The 22,104-nt window shown below is 49.4% G+C and overlaps 1 long non-coding RNA gene across 1 annotated transcript; it reads left to right on the top strand.

The window, feature by feature from the left end:
- The first annotated feature begins 390 nt into the window (after positions 1 to 390).
- On the top strand, positions 391 to 2,164 carry LOC120370902. The gene is made up of 2 exons (XR_005584048.1): positions 391 to 672; positions 2,055 to 2,164. It is a non-coding gene; the product is annotated as an uncharacterized LOC120370902 (long non-coding RNA).
- The last annotated feature ends 19,940 nt before the right edge of the window (positions 2,165 to 22,104 follow it).

Below are 22,104 nucleotides of genomic sequence, written 5' to 3'. Positions count from 1 at the left end.
AGTGATGGTGCTGCACTCTGACTGGCAGAGGGCATTGGGAGGAGTTCTTAGAGGGGTCACACAACCCTCTTCTGGGTGGTCACCCCATCCCAGAACCTGCCCTGTTTTGGTCAAATCTCCTTTCGGGGCAGTCCTCTGCAGCCGAAACCCATCGCGACTGGTAGAGGGTGGTGGGATGAGTTCCTAGAGGGGTCACACGAACCACTTCTGGATGGTCACCCAGCCTCAGAATTCCCCCCAATTGGTCTAATCTCCTCTCAGGGTGCTCTCTAGGGGCTGAAGCCCCTCCTGATTGGTAGAGGGCAGTGGGAGGAGTTCTTAGAGGGGTCACACAAACCCCGGAACTCCCCCTGGTTGGTTAAATCTTCTCTCAGGGCGTTCCTATCGGGGCAAAATCTATCCTGATTGGTATAGTGGAAGGAGTACTTAGAGGGGTCACATGACACACCTTGCTTCCGGTCATGTGTCCGCCTTGACCCCCAGAAGTAATACCCCCATGGGGTGGGGCTTCTGATGACCAGTGGGCAGGGCTTATTCAGTCAAGAGGTGGGGTTAAGTTTTGATTGACAGTAGGGCCCTTATACTCCTCGCTCCCGCTACCCAAAATTGGAAGAAGACCGAGGCAACTATAATACTGCGCAGTAGTCGCCATTGTCCTACTGCTCAGATGCTGTAAGTGAGAGAAGGATCAGGCCCTGTAAAGTAGCCTGGGTTGATTTTTATTACTCAAACGTTTTTATTACACATCAGGACATCTAGTCATTCTGATGGATATGCAGCCTCTGGACAAGCTCATCGATAAGCATGTACATTATACTGCTTGCTCAGGGGTCATTACTATAGTAACAGTCAAGTACTGGCCCAGATCCTCAAATGCACTCTAGACTCTGGGTTCTAAATTACGCTGTCTTGTAACAGCCATTGCTGCACTGGAGATAGCTGTAGCACAACGCACAGTGTGTGTGCCATCTTCTGTTCCCAGCTCCCACCCCATATACTTGAGTGGGAAGCTAGGAGTTGGTGACATACAGCCAGCTACACTGACTGTACACTCTCTATGCTGGTTCTCTGGGTGTTAGGGATTTGCACATGCTGGGGAATTCCTAGCTGCCTCTTAGGGCAGCTTTATGGCTAATTTGCCGGGCTCCACTGCAACATAGTGCAGCAAAAGGGTGACTTTACAACTAACCCCACCCCTATTGATGCACCTACCCGTGGTTGTTAGGAGTCTGAGTTCAGGTATCCGGGTTTGGAAAACCCACTCACTTGGCATAAAGGTGTCTGTCAACCAAAGGCCAAATATGCCTTTAAACATCAGTCCCCTTGTTTTTCAAATATCTATTTGAAACACCACAAAGCTGATAGAGATTTAAGTGCCCTAATCAGCACCTCTGCAGATGGCTATAATGAGTATTTAGGCTTCTACCTGCAGATTTCAGTGCTTAACTTTAGCCACCCAAGGCCTTTGTATTTGTCTTGCCCAAGCCTATGAGTTGCTGAGTGTTCTCAAACTCCCACTGTTGTTATTGGGAGATAAGGATGCTCTACCCTTCTCAGCAGATATAACTCATCTTCCAAAATTCGCTACTATAATCCTTCACCTCCTATCAAAAGGTCACTGAATGGTCAGATTTCTAGTCTCCATCACCACCTCATTCTCCAGTTTACTGTCCCCTTGGGTGCAGGGCTTGTGAGGATTCACCAGGCAGCGGTTTGCAGAGGAGGGCGAAAGGCAAAGGGAGTCTGGGATGTTATTGCTTATAGTTCTCAAGGGGGAGACAATGTTCCTGTAATAGTTGAATATTGGAAGGAAACCAATAGAGACCCCTGTTGAATTGACACATTCTGCTAATTCAAAAGTGACTATATTAAGTAATATGAGTTCCCCTAATCTTGTAGTGTTTCCTGTTTTGGTGATTGTTTTCTAGACCGTATCCAGCAGCTTATTCCCAGTCTATGTTTTCATTTTGTTATTCCCTAGTATTCTGCACTCTGTTTATGTGTATTAAGGGGCACTGGACAAATACTGATGACTCTTCACATTTCTTTTTCAGGTGCTGGCCATGTATCTGACAAACAAGATCATATGTAAATAACCCAGCTCTGGATTTTGTATATACTGTGTACATATTTCCTATTAAACTGTTTGAAGTATCTGTTTCAATTGCTCGGAGGCCTGATTTAGTCTTTCAGAGAATTGGGGCTTCCTCAATGTCCTCTGTAACCATGATGTGGGGGCTTCCTCCTTTGCCCTTTCTCTGTGGAGCTGGACGAAGACCTCAGCTCAGCGCCTCTCTGGGGTCTCTAACCACTCTTCCGCAGTCCCCACAAAGCTAGATCTACTCCCTGTAGTTAGTGGCCTGGGGTTTGGTTCTTAATCATATTCTCATCTTTGTTTTTCTGGGAGTTCAGTGTTGCTGATGAATTCTGGGTTGTAAGTGGGATGGACTGTGTTCTGGTGAGTTATCCTCCCTCCTGTCTAGCCTATTTGTGGGTCAGAAGGCTATCTGTGAACTGTGTCTGTTTACTTACAGACTTAGGATAGGTGCCTGTAATAGTGTGTGAGGGAAGGCATCTCTGCTTTTCTACGCCAAGTCCCTGTTTGTGAACTGCAAGAATTTATCCGAGAGGAACCATTGGATTCCCTAGCTTCCCCCACTGCACTACAAGGGAACGACTGTCATTGGGTATCGCTGACAGGGTATGTCCTGCTGGGCTCACTGGTCTTGTGGCTTCTTAAGGGCCAGCTCATTTTGTTAATAATTCACATTGGACTAGAGCTGGGTGAAGGCTGATGGGGCAGTTCATTGAGGGGCTTACCAGTTAAACTCCACAGTTCAGAGAATCCTAGAAATGTAGGGCTGGGAGGGTCCTAGAAATATCATCCCATCCAGCACTATACTTAGACCGTCCCTGACAGCTCTTTGTCCAATGGGTTCTTAAAAACCTCCAATCATGGGGATTCCACAACCTCCCTTTGAAGCCTATTCCAGAACTTAACTATCTTTATAGTGAGAAAGTTTTTCCTAATATCTAACTTAAATCTCCCTTGCTGCAAATTAAGCTGATACCTACTTCTCCTACGTCCAGTGCACATGGAGAACAGTTGAGCGGGGTCCTTTTTATAACAGTCCTTAACATATTTGAACACGGTTTGAACATATTTGAGGGTTGGCTAAGATAAAGAGGCACCTGGAGGAGGGAAAGCAGGTTACAGGGGTATGTGTGCAGCTTTCTTGGGGTGCCCAGTGTGACGGAGCTATTCTGGCGGGACCCAACTGAGAGTGCCAAATCAGGACCAATTGCTTAAACAGGGCAGTCACAGCCCTAGGCTGGGGTTTTTCCACCTCTAAGGCAAACCAAACCAGCCTGACAAAAAGGACTTTGGTCTCACCCCACTGGCTAACCACAAGTCACACAAGCAATTTCCTTAGACACTCCAGTCTCCCAGTATCACCACCAGTGCACTCGTCCTGGGGATAAATGGTTATGAAAACCAACACCCCAATAAAAGAAAAAGGTTCTCTCAATCCCAAAGGACCAAGCCCCAGACCCAGGTCAATATACACATCAGATCTTACCCACAAATCACGCTGTTGCCAATCCTTTAGAATCTAAAATCTAAAGGTTTATTTCCAAAGGGAAAAAGGTAGAGATGAGAGGTAGAATTGGTTAAAGGGAATCAACTACATACAGTAATGGCAAAGTTCTTAGTTCAGGCTTGCAGCAGTGATGGAGTAAACTGCAGGTTCAATTTGAGTCTCTGGAATACATCCCCCGCTGGGATGGGTCAGTCAGTCCCGTGAGTAGAGCTTCAGATTGTAACAAAGTCCTTCCAGAGGTCAGAAGCAGGATTGAAGACAAGATGGAGATGAGGCATTAGGCTTATATAGACTTTTCCAGGTGTAAGAATCCCTTTGTCTTCACTGTGGAATTTTACAGCAAAATGGAGCCTTGAGTCACATGAGCCAGTCCCTGCATACTTTGCTGAGTCACAAGGCGTGTCTGCCTTCTCTCCATGGGTCAATTGTGTAGCCGATGGCCCTTAATGGGCCATCAACCCAGCTATGCAGGGCTGACATCAGCTTGTCTGAGACACTTCCCAGAGGCAGAGCATAAAACAAAGTATAGACATTACAGAGCCAATACTTATAACTTCAACTACAAAATTATACACAGACATACAGACAGCATAATCATAACCAGCAACCCAGAACCTGGTCTTAGACACCTTATATGACCCCCTTTACTTAGGATTTGGTGCCACTACAGGACCTTGGTTGCAACCCATGTTCTATATGGTCCCCGTTTACATCAATAACGTCACACCCCCAACGCAAAAGTGATGCAGGAAGGGATGACAAAACATCACTGACTGCATCCTAAGAGCTCCCCACTCTGGACAATGCATCAGCCACGATATTTTCCTTCCCCTTTATGTGGACTATATCCATTTCATACTCTTGAAGGGCCAAACTCCAGCGCAGCAATCTGGAATTGGTACCTTTGGCCTTGTGCAGCCAGACCAGGGGGTCATGATCACTCAACACAGTGAAACTTTTGTTGTACAAATAGGGCCTAAGCTGCTTGACAGCCCAGACAATGGCATAACATTCCTTCTCAATGGTAGCGTAATTTTGCTCAGTGGGGGACAATTTCTTGCTTAGATACGCCACGGGATGTCTTTTATCCCCTTCCCCTTCTTGCATCAGTACTGCCCCACGCCCGATATTGGAAGCATCTGTACACAGCAGAAAAGGTTTGCTGAAATCTGGGCTGGCCAAAACCGGCTCTTTAGCCAAAGCACTCTTGATGCTTTGAAATCCCTGCTCACAGGCCTCGGTCCATTGCACCTGGTCTGGTTTTTCCTTTTTCGTCAGGTCTGTGATGGGAGCAACAATGTCACTGAATCCCTGAACAAACCTCCTGTAATAGTTGGCCAGACCAATGAACGATTGGACCTGTTTCTTAGTTCTAGGGACAGGCCAGTTCTTAATGGCCTCCACCTTCAAAGGCTCAGGGCGCAGTTGCCCATTGCCCACCCTGTGCCCCAGCTAGGTCACCTCAGCAGCTCCCATTCTGCATTTCGACACCTTAACAGTTAGATTGGCCTCTCTGAGCCGGTGCAGCACAACCCCTGTGTGGTTAAGGTGATCTTGCCACGAACTGCTGAATATGGCCAGGTCGTCTATATAGGCCCTGGCAAAAGACTCTAATCCCCGTAGGACCTCGTTTATAAGTCTCATGAAAGTAGCCCCTGAATTACGCATCCCAAAGGGCAACACTTTGAACTCATACAGGCCAGATTCCACTATGAAAGCGGATTTTTCTTGTGCATCAGCATCCAGAGGAATTTGCCAATATCCCCTAGTCAAATCCAGGGTGCTTATAAACTTTGCCCCCCCCAGTGTATCCAATAGATCCTCTATTCTGGGTGTGGGGTAAGGGTCAGGCTGAGTGATCGCATTTAGCTTCCTGTAATCCACACAAAACCTCATGGTTTTATCCTTCTTTGGCACCATCACAATGGGAGAGGCCCAGGGGCTCATGGAGTGGGTAATTACCCCCATTGTCAGCATGCTTTTTACTTCCTCCTGGATCTGCCTTTGCATCTCCCCCTTGGCCCTGTAAGCTCTGCTGGGAGCTGGGCGGGGACCCACCGTCTGAATGGAGTGTGTCATCCTATCAGTGAGCCCTGGCCTGTTGGAGAAGGTTCGCTTGTGGTGTTTCAACAACATTAGCAGCTCCTTCCTTTGAGGGGGGGATAAACCCTCCCCCATCTCAATGCTCTCAAGAGGCGTCTCTTCCTGGCTTTCAGCAACCATGTCAATCAAAGGGACAGACACTGCCTCTTCCTCAGCACAACAGATCATGTTCACATTTACCTCCCTTGCATGGTAAGCCTTCATTCTGTTCACATGCACTGTCTGCACACTTCCCCGGAGCTCTGGCTTTCCCACGGCATAGGTCACCTCATTAATTTTCTCCACTACCTCCATGGGCCCAATCCAAACATCCTTCATTTTGTTCCTCCGGACAGGATCTAGCACCAACACCATGTCCCCTATTTCAAACGCTCTCTCCTTAGCATCTCTATCATACCAGGCTTTCTGAGAATCCTGGCTCTCTTTCAGATTCTGCTCAACCAACTTCATCATCTCCTGCAAACTCTCCTTGAACTGAGCCACGTACTCAGCCACTGGCTGCTCTGTCTCCTTCACATTACCTTCCCATGAGTCACGGACCAAATCTAGGGGCCCCCGGACCTGCCTCCCATAGAGCAGCTCAAAGGGAGCAAACCCTGTAGACTCTTGGGGCACACTCCTGTACGCATACAATAGATACGGCAGCAGAACATCCCAGTCATTCTGGCGTCTATCAACGTACATTTTCAGCATAGACTTTAGGGTTCCATTGAACCTTTCCACTAGGCAGGGGCGGCTCTACAAAGTAGGCTGCCCCAAGCGGCGGGTCCCCTCTTCCCGCGGCTCCGGCATCCTGGGGAGGGCGGCAGCATGCCTGCGGCAGGTCCACGGAGCCGGGACGAGCGGACCTGCCGCAGTCGGCGCCTCGGAGCTCAACCGAGCCGCGGGAAGACGGGACCCGCCCGCGTGCCCTGCGCGGGCAGGGCTAGTCCGCCCGGCTCGGTGGACCTGCAGGCAGGCATGCCGGGCGGAGGGCACCCGGGCCCACCCCCCCCCCCCCGCCCCGCCCGGCCGGCGCTGCGCCGCTGGTGCCTAGAGCCGCCCCTGCCACTAGGCCATTAGTCTGGGGGTGGTAGGGAGCAGCCTTCAGGTGCTTTACCCCACATAACTCCCACAACTGCTTGAAAACCACGGACATGAAGTTAGACCCACGGTCAGACAATATTTCTTTAGGAAAACCCACCCTGCTGAAAATAGAGAACAAGGCCACTGCCACTGTCTCTGCCTCAATATTAGCCAAGGCTACAGCCTCAGGATATCGGGTAGCAAAATCTACCAACACCAGGATGTATTTCTTCCCATTTCTGGAGGGTCTTGGGAATGGCCCCACAATATCCACAGCCACTCTGGCAAAAGCCTCCCCAATGACAGGCAGAGGCTGGAGGGGCACCTTGCTAGGCCCCCTTAACCCCTTACGCTTCTGGCACAGTTCACAGCTCCTGCAGTAATCTCTCACCGACCCAAAGAGGTGAGGCCAGTAGAAATTTTGCTCTAGCCTGTCACATGTTTTGCCTACACCCAGATGTCCTGCAAATGGACCATCATGAGCCAACTTCAACAAATCACTGCGGTAACCCTCCGGCACCACAAGCTGTTTGTGAGCTGCTGCTTGGGAATTCTTCCGTCCCCTGGGCGGCTCCCTATACAACAGCCCATCCTGCATGAAAAACCTGCCTCTCTCTTCACTGGCTGGGACCTGACTTTGAGCATCCTTCCTGGCTCTCTCCAGAGATACATCCCTTTGCTGAGCCGCAATGAATTCATCCTGGGTTTTGTTTGAATTCAGAGCCATCTCTGAAACTTCAGACAAACCCTCACCTGCTTCATCATGAGAGACATTCTCTGTCTGTTCGCCGTCCCCCTCACTGGCCTCAGTCAAGGTATCTGTCCCAGGCACCAACTCTTTCTGCGACCTGGTCACCACATTCACGTGGCCATTCACCCTCAGTATGTTATTTCCTACCAAAACATCCGCTGGGATTAAATCCCGGACAGCAGCCTTCACCTCCCCTCGAAAGCCATCCCACTCCAGGTGGATTCTAGCCATCGGCAGGTCCACAGAGTACTCAGATAGGGCCACTATCGTCACATACTCCCCTGGCAACATGTCCTCTGGCTTCACCAGATGTCCCTTGACTATAGTTACATCCGAGCCCGTGTCTCGCCATCCCAGGCATTCAACACCATTGACCTTTGCCTCCTTAATAAACCTCTCACTCCCTTGCCAAGCCTCAGTTCTGACATAACTGGTGAGCTCATCCCCTCCCCCCAGGCCACTGGAGACGATGGGGTTGGCATTAGCCATCGCTGTGCTTGCACCTGGACTCAAGGTGGCGCTGTTGTGGCTTGGTTCAGCCTGAGTGCTCAGGGTAATGGAGTTGGCCTGCACTGCTGGCTTTGGGCTGCCCTTCAGGGTCGGGCAATCGGGTCTGATGTGGCCCAGCATACCACAGTGATAGCAGGTCACCTGTTCCGTCCTGGGATGCGAGTTCCTACCCTCCATCCCCCCTTTAGAGGAGTCAGGGCCAGGTTTACCTTTAAATCCTTCCCTCCTCTTGAGCTGGGGAGAATGGTGACTAGTTTTCCCCAGGGGTTTACACCCTTCCCGAGCCCTGTTTTGGGTATGGGCATCCGCAATCTCTGCCGCCCGTAGGACTGACTCAGGGTCCCTATCACACACAGCTGCTCTCACATGGTCAGGCACAATGTCTAGGAACTGTTCTAAAGTTATCAAATCCAGCAGTTTGTCAAAACTCCCATGTGCCTTTGCTCCCATAACCCATTTTTTAACAAAACCCATCAGTTTATGAGCACATTCTACAAAAGTACAATCCTTAGACATTTTAAACTCTCTAAATTTAACTCTGTAGGATTCAGGAGTGACCTTGAACCGCCTTAACACAGAATCTTTAAACAGCTCATAATCCAAGGCTTCCCGCTCCCCCAATTCATTAAATACCTCCCTGGCTTTTCCAGTCAGTCTGGTCAGCAGGACAGGCATTCGCTGACCTTCTGGGATTTGGTACAGATTGCAGAGTCGTTCAAAGGTAGATAGAAACGCCTCTATATCCTCAGTATCACTGTAAATGGGACACATCCTTTCCCAGTTTTTCTCATGGCGGTGGGGAAGTGGAGTACCAGGGGGTGATGACTTTCTCCACTCTTCCACTTGGAGCTGAAGTTTGGCCGTTTCCTGTTGCATCCTGTGAGTCTCCCGTTCAGCAGCCAGCAGCTCCAGACGCCCCTTACGAGCTCTCTCTTCTCTCTCATCAGCCTCCTTCTTTCTCTCATCAGCCTCCTTCTGTCTCTCATCAGCCTCCTTCTGTCTCCCATCAGCCTCCTTCTCTAATTCAGCTATTTTTTGCCTTTCCAGCAACCGAAGATCTGTTAGATTCCGTTCACGCTCCAGTTGCAGTTTGTCTGCCGCTTCTTGCTCTCTAACTGTTTCTGCAGCGTCAGGCAAGGGCCCAGCTCCCCGATCATTGGCCATTAACAGATTTCTGAGTTCCTCCTTTGTAGCTTTCTTTCTAAAGCTTATCCCCTTTTCTGAGCACAAATTTTCCAGGGCTCTTTTGCCCAGTCCCGCATAATCTCTCTGCTCAGCCATTGCAGCAGCTCTCTAACCAATCAAACTCTCAAACCCCAAAATTCGAATTTGGATAGCGTGGGGTTCTGACCCAAAGCTTAATTGACCTGGTTCTGTGGATCCAAGCACGACTACGCCACTGTGACGGAGCTATTCTGGCGGGACCCAACTGAGAGTGCCAAATCAGGACCAATTGCTTAAACAGGGCAGTCACAGCCCTAGGCTGGGGTTTTTCCACCTCTAAGGCAAACCAAACCAGCCTGACAAAAAGGACTTTGGTCTCACCCCACTGGCTAACCACAAGTCACACAAGCAATTTCCTTAGACACTCCAGTCTCCCAGTATCACCACCAGTGCACTCGTCCTGGGGATAAATGGTTATGAAAACCAACACCCCAATAAAAGAAAAAGGTTCTCTCAATGCCAAAGGACCAAGCCCCAGACCCAGGTCAATATACACATCAGATCTTACCCACAAATCACGCTGTTGCCAATCCTTTAGAATCTAAAATCTAAAGGTTTATTTCCAAAGGGAAAAAGGTAGAGATGAGAGGTAGAATTGGTTAAAGGGAATCAACTACATACAGTAATGGCAAAGTTCTTAGTTCAGGCTTGCAGCAGTGATGGAGTAAACTGCAGGTTCAATTTGAGTCTCTGGAATACATCCCCCGCTGGGATGGGTCAGTCAGTCCCGTGAGTAGAGCTTCAGATTGTAACAAAGTCTTTCCAGAGGTCAGAAGCAGGATTGAAGACAAGATGGAGATGAGGCATTAGGCTTATATAGACTTTTCCAGGTGTAAGAATCCCTTTGTCTTCACTGTGGAATTTTACAGCAAAATGGAGCCTTGAGTCACATGAGCCAGTCCCTGCATACTTTGCTGAGTCACAAGGCGTGTCTGCCTTCTCTCCATGGGTCCATTGTGTAGCCGATGGCCCTTAATGGGCCATCAACCCAGCTATGCAGGGCTGACATCAGCTTGTCTGAGACACTTCCCAGAGGCAGAGCATAAAACAAAGTATAGACATTACAGAGCCAATACTTATAACTTCAACTACAAAATTATACACAGACATACAGACAGCATAATCATAACCAGCAACCCAGAACCTGGTCTTAGACACCTTATATGACCCCCTTTACTTAGGATTTGGTGCCACTACAGGACCTTGGTTGCAACCCATGTTCTATATGGTCCCCGTTTACATCAATAACGTCACACCCAGGCTCTGAGTCACTTTGTTACCCATCCGGCGAGAGGAAGATTTTCTCAGGGAGCTGATATCTAGTTGAGCATAACACCACCGGTCTGTTAGCCAGCCTACCAATCTCCACAGGGCTCTGCCAGCCCTTGCTCCGCTTTGCACGGTAACAGTAATGGCACTGCAGCCCCCAAGCCCCTCTGAAAGTGTCCCCCAGTAGCATCAGATTACTGTCACAGGACACTCACAGAAATTACCGGGGAATAGAATCTAAACAGCTTGATTGGTACAGCTCAGGATCAGATCTTTATAACCTCCCAGCACTGAGACATATGTATAGTGGAATAATCCTAAATTCGTTACCAAAGATTAAGATTTTAAGAGGTAGTGAGTCAAGATCATGGAAACTGAACTGGTTACATATAAAATGAAAATCATAACATGCTGCTTAGAGTCTAAAATCAATTATTACGGCAGTTTTTCACCTAAAGCAATCTCCTAGCAGCATTAACCAACATGCCTGGGATCCAACGTTCCTGAGGAAGGAAAAGGGCTTTTTGCAGGCTGTCCCCAGATGTGCCCGTTACTTTGGGGGTAGGTTCATTTATCAGGGTTATTCTTCTGGGGGAGGGGCTTCTGTAATTCTATTAACGTGCTGTGAAAGTCACTTGTGTGTTCATATGGAGCTCTACTCCTTCCTTCTGCAAGTCCCCTCCCAATGGAGCTCTCCTGCAGGACCTAGGTTCCCCAGGGCTGGGTTCTTCCAGCCTTAGAACTGGATGAACATGTGCGCGCACACACACACTAGCAGAGCAAGTCTGAGAGGACCAGGTCAATCAGCACTCTCCAGCTGATCCCCTCATGTGTTCCTGTACTCAATGGGCTGGGTTAAGCAGCACTTTCAAGCTGGTACCCTTATGTGCTCCTGGTCTCAATAGGCTGGATTGAGCTCCACTTTCAGCTGCTCCCTCCCCACCCATGTTCCCCAAGTTTAACACATCCCTATCATGCATTCACATTATAATTGTACTGGTAGTAACCCACTTGATGAGCAAACCCCACAGTATATTTTGGGGCACTACAGGGATCTTTAGCTTAGGTACAAGGAGCGTCGCTGCACAGTAAATGGGGGAAGCTAAAATACAAACGAGTAAAATTCAGAGAGAGAGAGAGAGAGAAGCAACCAGCTGAACCATAAAAGCTATTGAATCATAGTGATAACCACACCAGGAGGGCTAAACAAACACAACAGTTACATTTTAAAGGTTAATACCTGAGATAGGAAAGAAAACAGAGAGAGAGATGGATCTAACCCACTCCATGAGGCTTGAACTGGTCGGGGTTCCCAGGTGATGGTGGTAGCTCAGGGTCCTGAGTGCTGGAGACAGGCAGAGCCCCCAGCATGATCAGTCAGGAGATGGAATCCCAGTGGAACTGATGCAGAGTTTGTGTCTATACATCAGAACCCTTACTTGGGCATAGGTAGCGGGTTTTGTAGAGAAAATACAATGGTTCAAGGGAGAACACTAGATTTATTTATGGGTAAACTGGTGGCTCAAGGGTTTTCAACTTTGCCTTTGTTCCTGTCTTTCCTGAACAGCACCTACCCTTCAATCCCTGGACTCCAGCCATGCCTATTCCACCAGGTTTCTGTTATCCCTGCAGTGTCTGGTTTCACTTCCTGCAGCAGCAGCTCTAGTTCCTCCATTTTGTTGCCCAGCCTCCTTGCCTTGGTGTATAGGCATCTTAATTGCTGCTGCTTGGCTTCACCCACATTCCTCGCCCAGCTGGGTACAGTCATTCTGCTTCAAGCATCACCTTCCTGAATGGAGGGAGGAGAGAATCCCTCCGCTCCCCAAGCCAGACCTGGGCTCGCTGGTGCCTGTGGCTCTGAGACAACCGGAAACACCCCAGTGGACGGGCAGGCTGGGCTGGGGGAGGGGAGAGCCTGGAGGCTGAGCTCTCCCCGGCCAAGGCTGAGACCCAGAAAGACCCCATCCATGGGGGGGTAGGGGGGCTGGTGCAACATCCCAGACCAGTTCTCAGCTCCCTGCCCCCTCGGGTAAGACCTCTGCCTGTGTAGCCTCAGACTCTGCTCAGCCCTCTCAGTTGCACCCTCCATGCCCCCCGCGGCAGGACCCACCTTGGCACAGGGTCGTGTTCCCATTGGAGGGGACGTAGCCGGCCCAGCACTCACACCAGTAGCTCCCATTGGTGTTGATACACATGATCTTGGGGCTGCAGATATCTGGGGTCTTGCGGCACTCGTCAATGTCTGGGAAGGGATAGCGGGGTGGGAGGGGTCACACACAGCAGGGCAGGGGGCTCACTGGGGGCGAATGACCACAGAGACACCCCCAACCATTGCAGGGGGCGTGGTCTGTCGGTCTGTCTGCTCCATCTAACCCCACCCCCATTCTATTCTCCTTTCTTCCCTGCTATGTGCAGTGCCCCAATCCCTGCAGCAAAACCCCTCCCACCCCATCCCAGACTGGGGACCAAATCTTATCCAGACCAGGACCCTGCGATCCCCTCCCTGCACCAGCCCTGACAGAGCGGGGTTAAGGGTGGGCCGCTCAGCCAGTTAAGCTGCAAAGGGGAAGTGACTCAGGCTGCATGCAGGGCGCTGGCTAGAAGGAAGCTCGCCTGGGAGGGGACAGGTGGGGCTTCTCTACAGCCCGAGGGCTGGGCCCAGTGGTGGGGGCCTGAGGCGAGGGGGGCTAGGAAGCCCCGAGGGGGGGCTAGGAGCCCCGGAGGAAGGGTTTCGCTAGCAGGCAGAGGACAGAGGGATCTGACTTTGAAAGGCTCCCCCAGAATGGGGATCACAGCGTGACCTGGACGGACTGCCGAGACACGGGGCAGCCACGACTCTGGGAGCTGCAATGGTGGAAGAGAAGAAAGGGGGCGCTGAACTGGAGCTAGTCGCCAGAAGGGGGCGCCATGCTCAGTGTTACAGACCCCAGTCCCATGGGTCCCCTTCCCATTCGGGATACACCCAGCCCCGCCCCTCCCCTGGAGCACTAGGAGAAGGGTGGGTGGGCTGTGCCCAGGGAAGTGCAGGGGAATTGGGTGCTGTCCCTTTAATCTAGTTTGTTTGCCCTCTGGTGGCTCTCACGGGGGGGTCTGTGGCAGAAGCCCCCAGACCCCCGACTTGCGGCCAGTGCACCCACCTGTACTGACCTGGGCAACGGGAGTCCCAGGCCCCAGGTGACTGATGTCCTGAGTATTCAGCAGTCAAAGGCTGGATTCACAGCTACACGGAGACCCTGCTGGGCCACTCTGGCAGTGTAATGGTCTCTGACAATCCCCCCAGCCTGTGCAGGGGCCTTCCCAGCCAGCCTGGAGCCGGTGTAAGGGCCCTTCATCCGCCCTGCCACCAGCCTGTTGTAGGGGGTGGTTTGGGGCATGGCCGTAGTACCCTGCGCTGGGGCTGTTCTCAGCACCCTGGGGCCAATCAGGGCAGATTGGGGGCCTGTCTAGAGCATCAGGCACTGGGGTTATTCTCTGCTCCCCAGAGCCCACAAGGGGCAGAGCGCACTGTGCTATGTCTATGGACCATATATAAGGCTCCTTCCCAGGCTCAGGGGGGCCCTAGCAGCCCGGATGCTGTGTGCTGGGGACAGCGAGGGCCCCACCCATCTCCCTGGTGCTTCTCTGCAAACCTAGGGGTTTATTCCCAATCCAAACACCGAGCCAGGGGAGCTCCTGCCCCCACGCTCTAGGGCAGCAGTTGAGGGTCACGGCTGATCACAGCCCCGGTGAGTGGATCGGGGGCCTTTGCTGCAGCTGGCAGCAGCCTCTGGTGCAGCACCAGGCCTGGAATGAGCCCAGGGGTGTTGGGGACTGAGCAGGGGGTAGTGGCAGCAAGGGGAGAGCTCACCCTGGCAGCTGTTCTCACTCGCATGCGGGAATTTGGTTTTCTCAGCCCTTGACTCGTATTCATCGATGCAGCTGCAGGAGTAATTCCCAGTCACATTGGTGCAGTTGGTGTTGGGTCCGCAGTTTACCCCACTGAGCCCCAGACACTCATTAATATCTGCTTCCCAGTCTTTATTCAGGCCATGTACATTGGCCAAACCGGACAGTCTCTACGCAAAAGACTAAATGGACACAAATCTGACATCAGGAATTATAAGAGTCAAAAACCAACAGGAGAACACTTCAATCTCACTGGTCACTCAATAACAGTCCTAAAAGTGGCAATTCTTCAACCAAAAAACTTCAAAAGCAGACTCCAATGTGAAACTGCAAAACTAGAATTAATTTGCAAACTGGACACCATCAAATTAGGCCTGAATAAAGACTGGGAGTGGGATGGGTCATTACAAAACCTAGTTTCCCCCATACTAATTTGCCCCTACTGTTATTCACACCTTCTTGTCAACTATTTGAAAGGGGCAACTCTCATTACCACTACAAAAGTGATTTTTCCTTCCTTGGTATCCTATTGTTAATTGAATTGACTGGCCTCCCACTTGGTAAGGCAACTCCCAGCTTTTCATATGTTGTATATTTATACCTGCTACTGTATTTTCCACTTCATGCATCTGGTGAAGTGGGTTCTATCCCACGAAAGCTTCTGCCCAAATCAATTTGTTAGTCTCTAAGATGCCACAAGCACTCCTTGTTATTTTTTGCTGATACAGACTAACACGGCTGATACACTGAAACCTTTCCAGTTCTGAAGATCCTGAGTTTCCTTTCTGTTGATAAACCGTATGGTCAATTGCTTGACCACACTTTGGTTTGTTATGCAATATGTCCAAGAGACCAAATAACCAATATCGGTCCGGTTTATTGCTAATACTCAGTAACAGCATATTAACAAAGGTTCAATATAACTCCAATTTTCAGGAATATCTCCTGCAGCAGTGCTGAATTCACCTTACAAAGAAGGCTTGTGTCCAGAGTCACACCCCTAAAGCTGTCCTTTTTATACCCAACCTGTGTACAAGGAAAGAGGTACTGTATGCACCCTGTGAGGCTATTCTTAACCGATCATCTTTCTACCTTGTTTTTCCTGGTACCACATGGCACCCCTTAGCTCTTTGTTCTGGACTCAGGAATTCCAGGTACCAAGAGCGTGATGCACCTCCTAGGCTTGTCCCGTATATATTGTCCTTATCTTTGGGACATTCCAATAAGAGTAACTCCCTGCCTGTTACTACAGTAGAACACCCCATATATGCTGATCCTGACAGTTTTCCTGGCTAATGCAAGACATCATGGGATGCTTAGCATAGGTGAACAAGACTAAAGGAAGATACAGGCCACCATTCCAGGCCATGTAACTGCTAGAGGTGTATATACAATGGAATGTTATATGTGTTGTTAGAGGGTTTATTCCTTCACTCTCCCACTTCCCTGGTCCTTCTCGCATGAACTGAGAGCAACAATACCCAAAGTCCGAAGGTGCAAACAATTCAATGTTTATTGGGGTGAACTTCCAGCAAGCTTAAATTCAAGTTCATTTTTCCTTATTTTTTAATCCAAACTTCCTGTTTGCCCCTAATTTATATAATTATATTCACAGCTATACATTAACCAATCATTCTACTAAAATTTACCTAACCAATCCTAACATACTGTAACATGATTAGCTAACCAATTATATCCCACCTCCTTAATTAGTTTACACCCAGCAAAATTAATTATACAGCAGACAGAAACAATCACAGAACCAGACAGAGACCATGCAAATAAACATACAAAACAATACAGAAGCGAGGATTTCACAACTACATCTGTACAGACATAAGGGTTCTCCAGCTGTGTCTATTAATAAGTAAGTTCTTACCAGACAGAAAACTATCAAACTAAATTTCCGTTCATATCTTCTCGGCTCTTCCCTTTCTCTGGGAAATAAACCGGTAATAAACCGGATCACCTCCTAACAGCCCCCGATTGCCTTATTTCAATATGACTAAACAGGGCCTCAGACTGTCCCAGTGAGAGAAGGCCCTTACATAGATAGACAATGATTTTAATTCTTTCTTTTATACCTCTGTAACTAGCTAAGTGATAAGAATACACCTGCATTCTTAAAGTATAGGCCTTTGCAGACAGGCTTGAATATCTATATCCTACCATGTGTTAAACACATACTATCCATATTAATATATGTAATTTGAATCATACCTATTGATCATGTAATATATTAGCCCAGCATATATGGGTGAACACTTCAGAAATAGATTTAACCAACTGATCCATAGTTATATCGTATCAACCAACAGTACTACACACAGGAAAGCACCATCTTCCCAGCATGCCCTGCTCTCCTTCCTTCTGCCGTACCACTTCTCCCAGCCCCAAAAGCATTTACCTTGCTGAGTACCTGATACCCTATGGGGGAAAATGACCATAGTGCAGAGGGCCTAGCACCACTTCACAGAATCACAGAAATGGGGAGTTGAAGGGACTTCAGGAGGTCAAACTGTCCATCCACATGTGCTGAGGCAGGACCAAGTGCACCTAGACCATCCCTGGCAGGTGTTTGTCCAACCTGTTCTTAAACCCCCCAATAACAGGGATTCCCCAGCCTCCCTAGGTCACCTGTTCCTGTGCTGAATCATCCTTAGACTTAGAAAGTTTCTCCTAATATCAAACCTAAATGTCCCTGGCTGCTCACTAAGCCAATTCCTTCTTGTCCTACCCTTGGACATGGGCACCAATTGATCACAGTCCTCTTTATAACAACCTTTTGCATATTAGCAGATTATTATCATGTCCCCACTCAGCCATCTCGTCTCTGGACAAAACATGCCCAATTCTTTCAACCTTTCCTCACAGGTCATGTTTTCTAAACCTCTGATCATTTCTCTTGCTCTCTTCTGGACTCTGTACAATTTGTCCTCATGCTTCTTGAAGCGCAGCACCCAAACCTGGACACGGTTCTCCTGCGCTGAGTAGAATAGAACAGTAACCTCCCATCTCTGACCCACCCCACTCCTGATCATGGTGATCCAGGTGCAGCAGGAGCCGGAGATTGCTGCCAGCACAGCCATGAATGTGGTCCACCGGCCCTAGCAGCATAGAGCCTGGAGACCAAGGAGCCCTATGCCAGCCTCTGGGCTCTGAAACTGGGGGAGACAGAGATGCATGGTGGTAGAGACGGCTTTCCCTGTCCACACCACTGTGCCCCATGCTGCTCCCTTCCATGGCATCAAGAAGATCAGCATCGTGGCCAAGCACCGTGGGCCTAGGCATCGGAGCCTCTCCAGGTAGGGCCCAGTGCACATGTTGGGGGGAGGGGCAGGCGCTCCATGGCCTTCCTCCCCCATCAGGCTAGGGAGCTCCCTGCCCCCTGGTCAGTTGTGGGGTGGGGATTATTGGGGGACAGAGCTAATTGGAGGGGAAAGGCTTCATGTCCGTGACCTCCATGACATAACTGTAGCCTTAACCATGAGAAAACTCCTACCCCGGAATATAATGGGCAGTGTCCTTTGCCTCAGTTTCTCCCCTTGCGGTGTGAAAGTCCAACAAATGCTCCTTTAACCTGCCTTTGCCCTTTCCCTCCCCTGCACCCCACTCGCCAAAACGTCCACCTTTTAAAGGAGCCCTGTTTGCCTCTGACTGTTTCATTTACTTTGTTGTTAGCCATGGTGGTACTTTTTTGGTTCTCTTAGTATATTTTTTAATTTGAGGTATGCGTTTAAATTGAGCCTCTATTAAAGTGTCTTTAAAAAGTTTCCATGCAGCTTGTAGAGATTCCAGTTTAAGCGCTGTACCTTTTAATTTCTCTTTAATTAACTTCTTCATTTTTGTATAGTTCCCCTTTCTAAAATTAAATGCTCCTGTGGTGGGCTGCTGTGGCGTTCCCCCCACCCAGGGATGTTCAATTTAATTATATTATGGTCACTATTATCAGGGGTTCAGCTATATTCACCTCTTGGACCAGATCCTGTGCTCCGCTTAGGACTAAATCAAGAATTGCCTCTTCTCTTGTGGATTCCAGGACTAGCTGCTCCAAGGAACAGTCATTTAAGGTGTCAAGAAACTTTATCTCTGCATCCCGTCCTGAGGTGACATGTACCCAGTCAATATGGGGCTAGTTGAAATCCCCCATTATTACTGAGTTTTTGATTGTTATAGACTCTCTAATTTCCCTGAGCATTTCACAGTCACTATCACCATCCTGGTCAGGTGTCAAGTATCAGAGGGGAAGCCGTGTTAGTCTGGATCTGTAAAAGCAGCAAAGAGTCCAGTGGCAGCTTATAGACTAACAGACGTTTTGGAGCATGAGCTTTTGTGAGTGACACCGTCAAGCACGGATAGTCATTAGCCGGCTCTTCCATCTTCTTACTACAGCACCACCTGGAACAGGACTGATGTTCTGTCTGCGTCTCCAAGACGACAGCTGCAGACAAGAGCTACAATCACAGCTGAGACTTGGACAGCACCATCTCACTCCTAGGGAGCCGCACTGTGAGCTGGATGAAGATCTGTTCTCCTGTTTGTTTCTGTTAAGAAGAGCCACAGCTCAGAATGTGACTTTGGCATTACAGCTGCACCACCTTAGATGACTGCTTGCAGCAAGACTCAATAACAACCCAGGACACTGATATCTCTGACCATGATGTCAGCAACCAGCTACTCAGTATGGGCACCTCTTTAGTGTTACTGAATGCAGGATTAAAAGGGTTAGTTGTGTCCAGATCCTTCACACCAGTTAATTTCAATAAGAGGGAAGGAAACTGTCCTGAATAGGGAAATAACAGATAAGTTAACAGATAAAGAATATTTAGATAAGTTAGATCTATGCAATTTGGCAGGGCCTGATGAAATTCACCCTAGAGTACTTAAGAAACTAGCTGAAGCAATCTCTGAATTAGTGATTGTCTTCCAGAACTCCTGGAGGATGGGTGAGGTTCATAGCAAGGGCAAACTTCAAAAAAAGGAGCTCTAAGGGAAGTGTAGACCAGAGAACCAATCTTAAATACCCAGAAAGATATTGGAAAAATGATTAATCTACCAATGTATTAAAAGCTAGAGGATAATAGGTGAGAAGTAAGAACCAACATGGATTGTCAAGAACAAGCAGGGGTGGCTCTAAGCACCAGCAAAGCAAGCACCTGCTTGGGGCAGCCCATTTGCAGAAGCAGCAGGGAAGCTGAGAACCAACAGGGGGATCTGGGAGCTGTAGTTCCTTAGTTAGCTCCCTGCCTATAGAGCCAGCCCTGGAGCAGGGAAAGAACTACATTTCCCAGCATTCCCTTCACCACTACCAACTGGAAAGGAAGGAGGGGGACCTCATGCGGCAGCCTGCTGTGAGTGGTAGGGAGACCATACTTTAACATTCAAAAAACAGGACACTCCACGGGGAGGGAGGGTAGCCCCACCCTGCCACCATCCACTCCCTCCGACTGCCCCCCACAGAAACCCCAACCCATCCAACTCCCCCCCCGCTCCCTGTCCCCTGATCACCCCCTCCTGGGACCCCTGCCCCTAACTGCCCCCCAGGACCCCACCCCCTATCTAAGCACGGCTGCTCCTTGTCCCCTGATCACCCCCCCTGCCCTTAACTGCCCCTTGGGACTCCAGCCCCTACCTAAACCTCCCTTCTCCTTGTCCCCAACTGCCTCCTCCTGAGACCCCTCCCCAATATCCCACCAGGAGCCCACCCCCTACACTTCCCTTAGAGCTCCTTTTTTGAAGTTTGCCCTTGCTATGAACCCCTGGGACTCCCATGCCTATCCAACCGCTGCCTGACCCCTGACTACCCCCCCGAACCTCTGCCCCATCCAACCCCCCCTTGCTCCCTGTCCCTTGACTGCCCCCCCCAGAACGCCTACCCCTTCTCCAACCTCCTAGCCCCCTTACCGTGCCACTCAGACGAGCGTGTCTGGCTCCGCGCAGCGCCAGACACACTGCTGCATACATGCTGCCGTGCCCCCCTGCGGAGCCCACAGCCCCACCCCCCCACACATCCGGCACCTGCCTTCCAGATTTGAACACCTCAGAATTCAGGAGTGCTTAGGCTCAATTTGGGCAGCTGTTACTTCATTTCTCCCAGATCAAATATACTGATCCACTGTAACTTGCTGTAGAAAAACTAGGATAAAATTGAGCAAGAAATGCTTCCCAGTGGTTATGAGGACTGAAATTGCTATTTTCAACAGCCATTGCCTTTTGTTTGTTTGTTTGTTTGTTTGTTTGTTTGTTTGTTTAAAAGGAAGACAGTGATATTGCATTGGCAAATTCCCCATAGAAAGAAAGAGTGGAACAAAAGAATAATAAAGGCACCTCAACTTTTCCTCATTTGTGTAGGGCGGTCTTATAATATGCATCCAGATATCCTCCAATCACACAAGCTGAAAATTGTTCCACTTTACTGCAGCTCTGTAACCATAGGGGAACCAGTCCTGTCTGTGTTTTGTGCACATCCAAAATTCCTGCTGAATGACCCACCTTGGGACCCACCATTCCAGGCCCAGTTACCAGTGACCCAGGGCTGCGGCAAAAGGAGGATACAGGTGGGGGGAGAGGAGAGCCCAGGGTTGGGGCGGCAGGAGGTGGGGGGGCACTGGTGGGGAGGAATGGGGGAGCCCAGGGCTGGGGCAGCAGAGGGGTGGGGGGAGGGCACTGGTATAGGGGGAACAGGGGAAGCCCAGCACTGGGGTGGCAGGGGGTGTTGGGGGGGAGCCCAGGGCTGGGATGGGGAGCAGCCAAAATTTCTTTTGCTTGGGGTGGAAAAAAACCTAGAGCCGGCCCTGAGATCAAGTCTTGACAAACAAACATTATATCCTTCTTTGATTGGGTACCATGTCTAGTGGATTGTGGGGGAAGAGGTTGACATGATGTATCTTGAATTTAGTCAATCTTTCAACACAGTCCCACATGACATTTTCCTACTCAAACTAAGGAAATGTGAACTAGATGAAACTACCACAAGGAGGGTGCAAAACTAATTGGAAGTCATTACTTGCAGGGGAGGGATGGGGACTCACTGGCTCGGCAGCCACACTGCAGAAAAGGGTATAAGTTTTCTGGTGGACCACAAATGAAATGTGAGTCTGCAGTGTGATGCTATTGAAAAAAGGCAAATGTCAGGTGACTGTTCTCCTCTACTCAGTGTGGGAGAACTGTGTCCAGGTTTGGGTGCTGCACTTCAAGAAAGATGAGGACAAATTGTACAGAGTCCAGAGGAGAGCAACAGAAATGATCAGAGGTTTAGAAAACATGACCTGTGAGGAAAGGTTGAAAGAATTGGGCATGTTTTGTCCAGAGACAAGACAGCTGAGGGAGAACATGATAACAATCTGCAAATATGCAAAAGGTTTTTATAAAGAGGACTGTGATCAATTGGTGCCCTCGTCCACCAAGGGTAGGACAAGAAGGAATTGCCTTAGTGAGCAGCAAGGGAGATTTAGGTTAGATATTAGGAAAATCTTTCTAAGGATGTTTCAGCACAGGAACAGGTGACCTAGGGAGGCTGTGGAACCCCTGTTTGTGACGTTATTGATATAAATTGGGACCATATAGAACATGTGTTGCAACCAAGGTCCTGTAGTGGCACCAAATCTTAAGTGAAGGGGGTCATATAAGGTGTCTAAGACCAGGTTCTGGGTTGCTGGTTATGATTATGCTGTCTGTATGTCTGTGTATCATTTT

Source organism: Mauremys reevesii, linkage group 8 (assembly GCF_016161935.1).
Source record: "Mauremys reevesii isolate NIE-2019 linkage group 8, ASM1616193v1, whole genome shotgun sequence".
Lineage (NCBI taxonomy): Eukaryota > Metazoa > Chordata > Testudines > Geoemydidae > Mauremys > Mauremys reevesii.
Note: the sequence above shows the minus strand (reverse complement) of the source record. Positions and strands in the feature narration are given on the sequence as shown.